Source organism: Stylophora pistillata, chromosome 1 (genome assembly GCF_964205215.1).
Source record: "Stylophora pistillata chromosome 1, jaStyPist1.2, whole genome shotgun sequence".
Classification (NCBI taxonomy): Eukaryota; Metazoa; Cnidaria; class Anthozoa; order Scleractinia; family Pocilloporidae; genus Stylophora; species Stylophora pistillata.
In genome coordinates, this window is record NC_142519.1 from 52,667,559 (window position 1) to 52,680,403 (window position 12,845).

General features: G+C 39.9%; 1 pseudogene across 1 annotated transcript; it reads left to right on the forward strand.

Annotated features, from left to right (window-relative positions):
- The first annotated feature begins 7,448 nt into the window (after positions 1-7,448).
- Positions 7,449-12,601, forward strand: LOC148743051 (uncharacterized; annotated as a pseudogene). Its single transcript, XR_016002119.1, has 8 exons — positions 7,449-7,877; positions 7,973-8,239; positions 8,424-8,487; positions 8,662-8,784; positions 9,159-9,579; positions 9,829-10,014; positions 10,223-10,557; positions 11,561-12,601. The product of XR_016002119.1 is annotated as an uncharacterized LOC148743051 (transcript).
- The last annotated feature ends 244 nt before the right edge of the window (positions 12,602-12,845 follow it).

The following is a 12,845-nucleotide window of genomic DNA, read 5'->3' on the forward strand; positions in this document are numbered from 1 at the left end:
CGTGTGTTCTTGCCATTCATCATTAGTAATTCTGTGTGAAAACGGTTAGAAGATGGCAGCACTCGTGCGCTCACGAAAACGTCAGAAAATCGTACAGGAAAACAATGCAAGCTGTTCACGAGCCTTTCAATGGGGCAAGAAAAGAAGAATAGACGAAGAACACGTCTTCATGGCCTAATCATAGTCGTTAGGAATTCTTTTAGAAAACACTTGGCAAGTGCAGCGTTTGCACGCTCAGGAAAACAACAGAAAAACGCTCAGGAAAACAAGCAATACACTCGCGTTTTGGTGGAGCACGAAAGCAATCGACAAACATCACGTTTTCATGGCATTCACTATTAGCTATTCTATGAGAAAACGCTTGGCAAGTGCAGCTACCGCGTGCTTGAGAAAACTATAGAAAAATGCTCACCAGTGTTCTCGTAGAGCCGGAAAACAATCAACAACTATCATCAACGTCTGTGAATGTATGAAAGTCATATATTTGAACCGAGGTTAAAGAGCGAGTATGAGAGCGATCTTTGCAGTAATGAACTCTACTTAAGCGTTGATTCATCATTTCACGGGTATGTTACGAACCAACCTAATGACCAGCTCTCAGTTGGCTTCTTAGCCCATTTGGTAGAGCACTGCACCAGTATCGCAGAGGTCATGGGTTCGTATCTCGTAGAGGCCTGAAGTTTTTACAGCCCTCATTTTCACTACCACTTCAGCCGCGGTAACGAACACCACAGCGGTGTTCGTTACCGCGCAGATCGTTCTGATACTCGTTCTTTAAGCGCAGTACAAATATATGACTTTCATCTATTCACAAACGTTGATTCATCAATTGACGGGTTTATTACGAAGGAACATAATGACCAGCTCCCAGTTGGCTTGTTAACTCAGTTGGTAGAGCACGGCACCGGTGTCGCAGAGATCATGGGTTCGAATCCCGTACAGGCCTGAATTTATTTCAGGCCTCATTTTTATTACCGCTTGAGAGTGTGCGTCCATAAACTGATCAAGAATTCAGCGGTAAATTTCAAATTTTCAAAAATTTCAAAATCGCCCAAACTTTGGCTATTAGTAGTCCATATTGAACTATTTATCGCTGTGGGGTTGATTTGTCAAATGCTGTTTTCTTTCGGCAGAAAATGATGATACCCGATTTCAGGGCCAAGTATTGAAAAATTAGACTAAAAAATTAGCCATGTTGAAGCTGACGGCTTGCCGTAACTATAAACCCAGAAGAGAACCACTTGCAATCAGCTTATTCTGCAATGTTTGCAGGTTTCATATTACAATTCCTATGACATTGGAAAAACAATAGGGTATTGAGTGAGATCTGAAAGGAAGCCGTCTGTTTTTCCATGGAAATAACTAGTAAACTTCAAAAAATAATTTACCCTACTACCTTTATCACAAATCAAATGCAATGTTTTTGCTTAGAATGCAGAAGAAGTGGGATTTTAGCTGATATCGATATAGTTTTTTTTTTTCTGGGGAAATTAGGTTGTGCTATGTGAAAGTGTGCTCAAAATTGCAATTTTTCGGGAAATCAAACAAGAGATTGCGTGGCCGACGGTGACGGACAGCTCTATCATTCCAGCCCAAAGCCCCAAAGTCGATTAAAATGTATCTTCTTGTTATGGCGGAGTTTTGTTATTTATTAATTTTTTGAGAAAATACAGCAGCTAATGGAATGCTTGTTATATTACTAACTTGGATGATATTTTTATGAGAACAGTCCATAATTATGCAGCACATTTACAGTATTTTTTCAGGTGAATGATGCTGTTTTACAGGTACAAGGGTTAATCAATTGATACCATTTCTATTTTAGAACAGCTGCCAGCTGGAGATAATTTATATTTTAAAGAATCAAAATCTCATCACTGATCCCTAGGGGCTATGCAATTGTTGATCTAAAAGCCTTGAAATGAACTATTTATCATTGTTTTTATGGTTGCTATTCATAAACAAGTTGTGATCCCAATTCAATTGTAGGGAATTTTTCCCACGGCCTGTCTCACGCTATGCAACTCAGCAATGGCGTTCTCATGCTCCTTTCATAGAATAACTGCAACAGACTGCTCGTCTGATAGGTTAGATAAAACCAAGAGTCTACAAATTGTTACTTTACGCAATTGCTCAAATGATATTTCGAATGATTGTTCTCACTGGTCATTTTCTGGAGTGAAAACGGAAAGTGAACTTATACTTGCTAGAGTGGGTGTTTTCCGCGAGGACGAGACGCAGAGTTTAGACACAATCTGCTCACACCACCGCCGTGAACTCGGACCTGGCTGGCGGTAAGACCTTTCCAAGTGCTGTGTGCCACAAATCTTATCCCAACAGGAGCAAATAGAAAAGCGGATCGAGGAATTTCGAAAGTGGTGAATTAATTCTCAGCTCCGCTGTCCCTGACCACTGTAGAGCATACGCTCTGAGTGATCCTGACGACCCAAATTATTCTGTGACTTGTGGCCACGCCCATTGTGACAGCTATGACCGCTGGTTGCTTGTCTCGTCTGTAATGAGGGAGATTGAGGAAGGCTTAGAAACGGCTGAATGCTCGGACAATGAAAATGAAAAACTGTCTTTTGTTATTTCCCAGGCCAAACAGAGCATTGAATGCTGGCAAGCCCATTTATCGTGGTCTATAAATCAGGATGAATGCAGACTTGACATCATGAGCGGCCTCAGCGCCCCACCCATTTTTCTAGTACTTGACTGGGTGATGAAATATCTCCCACGTAAGTTCCGGGAAAGCCAGTCGGATTCGTTTGGTAAAAGAGGTATATCGTGGCACACAGCAGTGGCGATTAAATGCAACAGCGGAGAAATGGAGATGATGACATTCGCTCATGTGTTTGAGAGTGCTACCGCCCAAGACAGTAGCTCGGTGTCAGGCATACTTGAGGACATCTTTAGTCAACTCAAGACTATTATGCCAGAACTACAGACCATCTATATTCGAGGCTACAACGCTGGATGTTATCATTGTGCGCAGACTCTGATTACAGCTTCTCAGATTGCCAAACGTCATGATGTTCAGATCTCTCGGATTGACTTTTGTGAGCCACAGTTAGTCGAGGAAAGGGCGCTTGCGATCGCAAGGCAGCCACTATAAAGTCACAGATGGTGAAATATCTGAATTCTGGACACCACATTGAGATTGCTGCATTCATGAAAGAAGCTATGGAGTCTTCCAGGGGTGTGCAGTCCTCCCAATGCTCCATCCATCAAGAGTTTCAAGTGGGAGAAAGTGAGTTTTGTCAGAAACCCTTGCTACGGCCAGGAAGGGATAAGAACGTGGAGAGCCTACGATATTGGCCCTGGAAAAAGTATTCCCTGGACAAACTGCGATGTCCCTGAACAATCGGAACTGCTGACGATGGAGATCAGGCCCTCGACCATGCAGACTATCACAAGCTTTGTTGCAGTAGTACCCAGACGAATAGGTGGCCGAATCCCCGCAACTGTTGTAGAAGGCAACTCCGATTGTGTAGATGAGTCTTCAGATGAGACAGGCGTTGATGTTGATGTTGCTAACAATTGTCCATTATTTACATGCGTAGAAGAGGGATGTGTCAAGACGTTTATACGGCATTCATTGCTGGTTCAACACTTGGGCTATGGAAAGCACAAGCATTTTCTAGAGTATGAAACGCTCTTTGACAGGGCCACGATAGAATACGCGACTAATCTGGATTGTGGCGCGAGTAAATGCCCAACGGTCCTAGAAGGTAGTAAACCATCACTACCAACTGTGCCCACTACTCTTCCGATGGGATGGGCACTGAAATCAACACAGTCCCGTAGTACAAAGGTTACTGACAATCATAAGCAGTACCTCAATTCCAAGTTTCAAAATGGAGAGAGAACAGGGAAGACAGGCGGACCCGACTGATGAAGTATCTAAAGCCATGAGGAATGCAAAAGATAGCAACGGGGAGAGACTATTTAGCTATGGAAATTTTCTCACAAACCAGCAAATTAGCGGTTACTTTTCTCGCCTTGCTTCTAAGCATTCACATTTAATCATATATGACTCTTACAACATCTGTGAGTTAGTTTTGAACTCTTATCTTGGCCCCTATACTGTACTTATGTTACGGGGTATCTGTGAATCCTTTGGTCTTGAGATATCGGAAATTACAGTTCGAAGTAAAAAGCCATTTGTGGCCTTGCTCTCAAACCTGGTACAAGGCTGTACCTGTAGCTGTGGCAAGCGCTCATAACTGTAGTCGGTACACGTTATTACTACTTGGCAGCTCGATTTCATCGTATCTGGCCACCAAAATGATTGTCGTCATTTTTTGGCGAAACACCGAGTTATTTGACAAATGAACCTTATTTAGAGATAAATACTATTATAGGGACGACTGATAGTCGGAGTTTGAACAATTTCGAGTTTTCGCATTCTTGCCCCTTATTTACGACTTCGTTTGATCCTTGGAGACATTCGCTCTTAGTTTGTTGTAAATTGAGAAGTATCTGTTCTGTAACATATACTTTGGTGTATAGTATCTAAGTTAGTTGTTGCGAAAATTTTTTTATGAATCGTTTGTAGAAGGCTTGTAAGCCAAATAAAAAAACACAGTGGCGTAAACAAACCCACTTGAAAGCCAATTTACCGTAGGAAAAAATAAACCAGTCAACCTCGGGCTTGAAAATGCTGCCCCAGTCTTGCGACCTCGGGAAGCATTTTCAAGCCCGAGGTTGACCAGCGTACAGTTTTTCACTATATGGACTTCCCACCCGGCAAACCACACGAGCACGTTAACATATACATGTTAAAGATAAAAATAAAACAAGAATAACGATAAAAACGACAAGAAAAAGATTAATACATGCAAATAGCACGACTCAACTACCACAGGAATGACCACTCTATTTACAATGAGCTTTTTCGTTGAGCATGGGCGGAAATAATAGATCTGTCCGTCACGGTCGGTCGCAAAATCTCTTGTTTGATTTCGGGAATATGTGCAAGTTTAAGCGCTCTCACTAACTACAGCCTTATCTCCCCAGAACAAAAGTCATATCAGTTAAAAGCCCAATTGTAAAGGGGTTGGACCCCTAAGTTTAATTTAATTTGTGATAAAGGTAGTAGGGTAAAATTGTTTTTCAAGCAAGGAAGTAATTTCCATAAAGCCTGAACATGGGGAGATCTTTCAGATCTCGCACAATGTCAGATTTCTTTCCAAATGTCATAGAAATTACAGTGCAAAACCTGGAAGAGTTTTGAAATTAGCTGATTGCATGTGAATATCTTCTGGCTCGTTATTTAAGGCATTAGCTTTTCTTGAAAATTGCTAATTCCCAAGCCTAATTTGCTCACATCTGGCCCTGAAATGTAGTATCGCCATTTTCCGCCAAAACAAAAATCTATTCGAGAAATGAACCACAAAGCGATGAATAGGTCAGTATGGACTATCATTACATAACTCGGGCAGTCAGAGGGCCAATAATTAAAATAAACCAATCGAAATGCTCTATTGCCGGTCAATATTCTCTCAGTATTGGACCGGGCATTGTCCCGAATGGTCCCGAATGATACCGCTCTTGTGTCCCTTCGAACTTCAGTCGTGTAATAAATCTCTTATTAACCAAGCTTGCTCGGGACCGTACTGGAAGAATATCAGCCCTCGGTCTTTTTTTTACGGACCGAGCACAGCGAGGTCCGTACTGTCAAGACCTCGGGCCGATATTCTCCCCGTACGGCCCTCGCGCTTGGTTAATAAGATATATTTAGTAGCCGGAGTTTGAGCAAATTTCGCTTTTCACATTTTTGCCGCTAGTTTCCGATTTTGTTTGATTCTTGCTGACACTCACTCTTAGGTCGTGTTTGTTACTGCGAAGATCGCTCTCATAGTCAACAAACATCATGTTTTCATGGCATTCACCGATGGTAATTCTGCGGTAAAACGCTTGGAAACTGAAATCCAGCTTTCGTGCGCTCGGGAGAACTATAGTAAAACATTTAGGAAAACAAGCTATATACTAGCGTTTTCGTGGAGCAGGAAAACAATCCCAAACATCGTGTTTTCATGGCATTCACCATTAGTTATTCTGTGGGAAGACGCTTGGGAATGTAGCGTTCACGCGCTCGGGAAAACTTGAGAAAAACATTAAGGAAAACAGCTATTCATTGGTATTTTCCTGGTGCTGAATAACATGCGATGAACATCGTGCTTTTCTTCAGCTTTACTGAGAGCGAACAATGAATTTGCCGTCCGTTTCCAGATATCTGAAAGCGTTGGTATAATGTTAAATTTTTCAGTCGTCCACCATTTCGAACCTTGATACCCCCAGTAAACAAAGCAGATGAGCAAGCGTGGTTGGAAATCAATTTGCCAAAGAATGCAGTACTTGAACAAGTGCTTGTTCGTTAGTTCAGACGAACTTTGTAAGCCAGAAGTTTTGGGTAAAGGTGTCCAGGCCTTCCAACCTTTCTTCAAGACTTTGCGCTCGGTGAAAATCATAATCTTTGAACACACTATCCAGCTCTAGTAAAAAGGAACTTTTTTGTCACGTGCAGCATTTCAATTTCAAAAACATGAACAGCCCACTTATCTTTGTACTGTGTACTTTTAGGCTTCGAAGGTTCAAAGCCAAACACTTCCTTGTGGTAACTTTTTTAGTTCAAAACCGGGTAGACTTACACATTGCTAGTTCTTCCGCTTCTCAAAATTGCAATTGGAGAGGGCAATGGAAAGTGCTACTGCCTCTGATTAAAATGAAAACACTTCTCATTACATTGGCTAGCAAAATGTACATGTGTTAATGAAGCAAAAGAAAGATAAACTAAATATATGCGTGATTTTCCACTTTCCTCGTGATCAAGAAACCCTGATAAAACACTTGCCCTTTTTATGAAATGCTACCTCCAAGAACTTTAGCTGTAGTTCCGAAGCTCTTTTCTAAAGGACTCAATAAAACAGTTGTTTGGTGGAAAACCTGTAAACTAGCTTCTAGCTAAGTGTTTCTCCACGTTCAAAATTGTTTATTATGTTTACTATCATTATAAAACAGACTCAGTCTAGGAATCATGATTACCCGTTAAGTACATGTTAAATTCAATTTATTTCCATTTCTTAGGTATTTCTTATGACCTCAAAATCTCTTTATTAAGAGTGCAATCTCGTTAATTTCGGTTCTAGGCTCCTTCTTTGATTTCTTGCATCAGAAAGAGTTTGTAAGGCTGCAATTTTTGTTAAAGCTGAGTGTGAGGTGTTTAAACTTAGGGGTCTTCGACAACCATAATATTGGATTGAAAGAAAGTGGCATTGTTGTTAGAGCGTGTGAGTTGAACAGAGGCAAATTTACCCTGTCAAAGGTTATAGCATCAACCACAATACCTCTAAACAATTGCTCAGCAGGAGGACAAATTTACTTATGGTGATTCCCTTGTTTTGCACTGCGCAACCTTTTCTGCGCATAACATTGCAACATCGAAGATGGCGGCCATTCTTCCCGCGAGCGTGAGAAGGACAAGGGCCGCTTTTGCAAAGCGAAAGCTTTTATTCGCAATAAGAATGCCAAAAATTGGCTGAAAGCTTCCTGGTCTGCTCTTAAGAAACAAGAAAATGAAAAGAATATGCATGATCCGGATGTCCCCAGTGGATTTCCACTTTGCAGCCGTCGAGTTGTAGAATTAAATGTCCTCACTGAGGTTTTCGATGGACGCTGTGAAGCCTGTGGGGCAGCTCTACGGCTCTCCGACTGCATATGAGAAACACTGTCTGGGCTAGGATCCTTACTCTACATATGCTGTTCAAACTCTGAATGTAGAGAGACAAATATCGGTCGAACAAACAAGACCCACCGTAGCACCGGAACAACGCGAGGGAGACCAATCTTTAGTGAAAGCAGGAAGCTCGCTGCAGGTTTGTTTACATTTAACGTTGAGAAAAATATGGTTTTCCAGCATCTATTTAAGATCTAGCCAATTTTTGGAAATGTTGAATGGACATATCTATAGGAATGCTACACGTAGGAATAGGTCCTACCCACGTAAACAAGTTGTTGTCATCCATTAATATACCATCACTTGGAGAGTCCACGCTGAAGGCTCGCGAGAGGGAAGTAGGGCCCTAAATTAAAAAGTTGGCAAAGGAATCATGTCTGGAAAGTTTACAAGGCGAAAGAAACCTGTGGAAAGATGATAATGAAAAGGGAAATGTGGAGATAGGAGTATCATCTGACATAGGATGGCAAAAAAGGGGAAAAGCCCACAACAGCCTGACAGGTACACTGCAAATTCTACATCTGAAAGAATTGAAAAGGGCGCATTTAGATATGCATTTTCATACAAAGCTGCTATTTTTTTTCTCTGGATTGTTCTTTAGCTTACTGACAGTTCTGGTGTCAGCCAATAGTCAAAATTAATTAAACAAATGAATAAAATATTATATCCTCACTTTCACCACTAGGTGTTGGCTCCATGGTTGGCCTAAAAACTGTCAAGGTGATTTGCTATGGTTCAAGGTCAAAAAGGTAATGTATATACATATATTTTGTCTACTAGCACCTTGTTGTAAACAACAAGAGCTATGGTTTTTTTCAATTTGACCAAAAAAGTACAGAATCATTCGACATATGACCTCACCCATATTTGCCTCCTATTGAAAGTGTTATCCAGGACCTTTACTCACAATGTCTTTTGTAAAGGTGTACAACATGTGAAACTGCCAGCAGACAGTCAAAAACGCCTCACATACACGACTGCAGGCTCAACTGGGAAGGCTCGTCAAAAGCTATGGAGGCTGATGTTTGTGTTGATCTAGTCAAAAGGTAATTACTAACCAGGTATGTAAGAGTAAAAATACAAAAGAAAATAACAATTTTAATATAGTTGTTAACATGTTAGAATCACAGTTTATTGCTGCAAAGAGAGACTTGTGGAATCTGTTCTTATGATATCAGTGTTATAGTAATGACACTTGAGCCATAAACAGTGGAAAGCCTTACAATACCTTACACCCTTGGTAATAAGGATTCAAAATTTGACAAGAAAGCAAACATAAAAATGCACCTTCATTTTATAATATGAGTATGTTAAAAATGCAGAAAAGAAAATACTTTAGGATAATGCCTTGGTGTAGTTTGAATGCCCTCACTTTTTATGGCAAAAAAATTTATTTTTGTGGTTTTACTCTGCTTAACAGTTGTGGAGAAAAAAAATGTAGTTGTATCAGTTCTTGTTGGGGATGATGACTCGTTCACCATAAGCAAAGTGAGGAAAAATGTTGAGCATGAGGTTGAAAAATGGTCAGACGTCGTCCATGCTGAAAGATCCTTTGGTAGCTCACTATACAGCATCAAGACCCAAAAGAAAACCTTGCAGATATGGTGATACAGTATTTCCAGCGATGCTTTGGTTACACACTAAAGCAGAGTAAGGATGATGAAGAAGGTGTGCGAAATGGTCTGAAGTCTATTGTGCTTCATGCTTATGGTGACCATTCTTCCTGTGTCAACTGGTGTGGCTACTTAAAAAATTCTGCATCCTACAAACACAGAGGCCTTCCCCATGGCAAGGATCTGATGGACAAAAGCTTGAAGCAGTCCCTGGAAAAGATCCTAGAAGTAAGTACAGTGTACATGTATGGTGGCACAGCTCGCTCCTCACAAATTCCCTATTCCCACCATTTTACATGTAGTAGAGGAACACAACTCTTAGAAAATAGTGTTAGTGCTTATGATTGTATTCTAATTAATAACTGCAAGGGATAAAGTTATAAGTGTTAGGGGACTATCAACCTCTTTCTCAGTTTCACAAGCTTTTATGAGATACCAAATTTTAGTGAATAAAAATCATTTGTTTCTTCAATTTAGATTTATGCTTCAAATGCCAAGAAGCTAGCTGACCCCTTGGGTTGAACCAGGTAAATGAAGCACTCAACAACACTATAGGAAGCAAAGCTCCAAAGACCAGACACTATGGATCTAGCGAAAGCAATGACTTCCGGTGTTACATGTGCTGTTTGCCAAAAGAACTTAGACCAATCTAATGTTTCTCAGGTGAGCAGATATAATATTATGAGCATTTTGTACACTTCCCAATTTGTGAGATCCATAATTTGAACATTACAGATTATCCACCATGTCTAGTGTTGTACTACCAGTACCTTGCATATCATAAGTCACAAAAAAAAAGCAAATCAGTAAAACCTCACAATATTATAACTTAGAATATGGTTTTGCACTAAGACTGGTGAATTTCTCTTAGGCTTTTATGAAGACACAACTATCTCCAGGTTCCACTTCTTTAAAGTTTGCAAAGAAAATGGACAAGAAAAACTCTAAGTTTGAAAGAGAAACAGAAAACAAGAGAGTACAAGTAGAAAAGAATTGAGAAGAAAGAGAAGCAGTTGAAAAAGACAAAACAGCTTGAGAACAGAGAAGGGCAACAGTATAGTTGTGGAATGGGCTTTCATGGACACAATGCTGCTCAGGAAATTCCAGTACCACCTGCAGCCTCAAAGATTGAGAAAGTATCATTGACCAAAGACTACCATCAAATCATATTTGATTTGGAAACATCTGGAAGGGGAAATTAGCTTTGCAGGGTGGCAGCAGCTAGTTTAGTAAAAATGTAACAAAGTGAATATAATGATGTTTGTCTTAGCAGGGTATTTCTGAATTGCACATTAGAGAATAATTATGTTTAATGATGGAATTGTTTTTCTACTTTGCTAGATTGCTGAATACTCATCCTGATAATTTGCATCACATAGATTCCTTTGTTTTATCGTGCCTTGTTCTTAAAGTGCACCTAAACCCAAAAACTTTTTTTCGCTTAAGGGTATTTTTGGAGTATTTCTTTGCAAAAACGTTTTGATTTGCTCAAATCTTCGACTTTCTGTGCCCAGTCAAAATGAGAAAAGTCTGCCGCCATCTTGGCTCACGACCGAGTTTAAAGAGGAATGGTTCTAGTGGGTAATGTGGCGTCAAATTAAGAACACAAACGTTTACATTTCGCACATTTTCATTTGTTTGGGAGGGTTGTAGTTGATATTTTCCGAAAATATGCCGACTAAGTGTGTCGGACATAGGACTATGTAGCAATGTGCGAAATTTGCAAGAAGGTATCGCGCTTCATACATTCCTCCTACAGCACACCTAGTTGGCATATTTCGGACAATATCGACGACAACCTTCCCAAAAAAGTGAAAATGTGTGAAATGCAGACTTTCCTGTTCTCGAGTTGATGTCACATTACCCGCTATAGAACCATTCCTCTTTAAACTCGGTTCTGAGCCAAGACGGCGGCCGATTTTCTGTATTTTGACTGGGCACAGAAAATTGAAGATTTGAGCAAAATAAAAAAATTTTTGCATAGAAATACTTCAAAAAAAACCCTTTTTTGTTATGCGAAAAATTAAATTTGGGGTTTAGGTGCCCTTTAAAAAAATAGGTGAGATGCAAATTAGCAGGACAGGTATTCAGAAATGGCTCCTATTTTTACTTTAGATATACCCTGCATAGATGCACTAAGCTTTTTTATTACACTTTTCTTTGTATTATCTTTATAAAGTAATAATTGGATTACAATATTGTAAAACAGGTAATAATGCTGAAATCCCACAAATTGAAACAACAGATGGTAAAGATGAGTTCTCTATTTATATCAAGCCCTGTAATGTAATATCACCAGAAGCATCTGCTGTAAACAAACTCGCCTTCCAAAGAGGAATACTGTTTTATGATGGGAAGCCAATCACAGATGCCATTGCAACTGATGTGGCCCTTAAGACCTTCATTGAAAATTGAAAATCAAGAATGCTTTGCATGTTTGTTGTACACAATTGCAAATCCTTTGATGCCAGGTTCTTGGTGCAAGCAGCAGAGAAAAATGGAGTCATGGAGGACTTAGTTAAAACAGTTTCTGGCTTTACAGACTCTCTTCCAGCACTCAGGGAATTGCTCCCTGAAAGGAAATCCCATAGCCAAGAAAACCTTGTACAAGATCTTCTGTGTAAATCCTATGAAGCTCACAATGCTCTTGCAGATGTGCAAACACTCTACCAGCTATAGTGAACAAGTTTCTAAATGTCAAACTGATACAAAAGCACAGCTTGAAAGTTTCATGGGTGGCATCCTATCAAAAGCTCCTAAAAGAAAAGAAACTTCTGGTCAATACCCTGCAGCCATTAGTTAGAGAGAAGTAGATCTCAGCCTCAATGGCCATTAAGTGTACAAGCTCAGGTTTGGGTCTCCCTCACCTACAAGTGGTATGCCAAAGAGGCAAGGAAGAAGGGGTGAAGCAAGTTCTGATGGAGAGGTTTGACAACAAACCCAGAGTCTCCTCAAACAAGCGGGTGCTGGCGCAAATATGTCAGTACTCTATAGATAATGCAAATTAAGATTGTGATTTGCGCAATTAATGTTTTGAAATAATTTTTGCACAGAAAATGTGGTAGTCAGAATGAGGACCAGTGAGACATTGAAGTGTGATTCTCAGTGAAGTATAAAAAGCAAATTTTAAAGTACAGTTTGTATTTTTCAGAGCATACTACATTCTACTGTAGATATCACTTTTCGATATTTCATATTTCATATTTCCACCGTGAGTTTTGAGTTATTAATTACATGATTACTCATTGTATACATTGTTAGTTTTAAGGTCCTCACTGAAAACCGCTAATGGCGAGCTGGGCTCCCTCTTTAAATATTTCTTAATTAAGAACTCCTATTAGAGTGATGGGGTGAAGAATTCCCATTTTGCTGTGTATAGAAACCAAAAAAGAGAACATACAAAGAATAGGAATCAACAGTCTTTTTTTTCAAGTTTCTTTGTCAAGCCTTTATTGCCCCAAAGCAAAAAATATTGAACCCTAGCTCACTGGAAT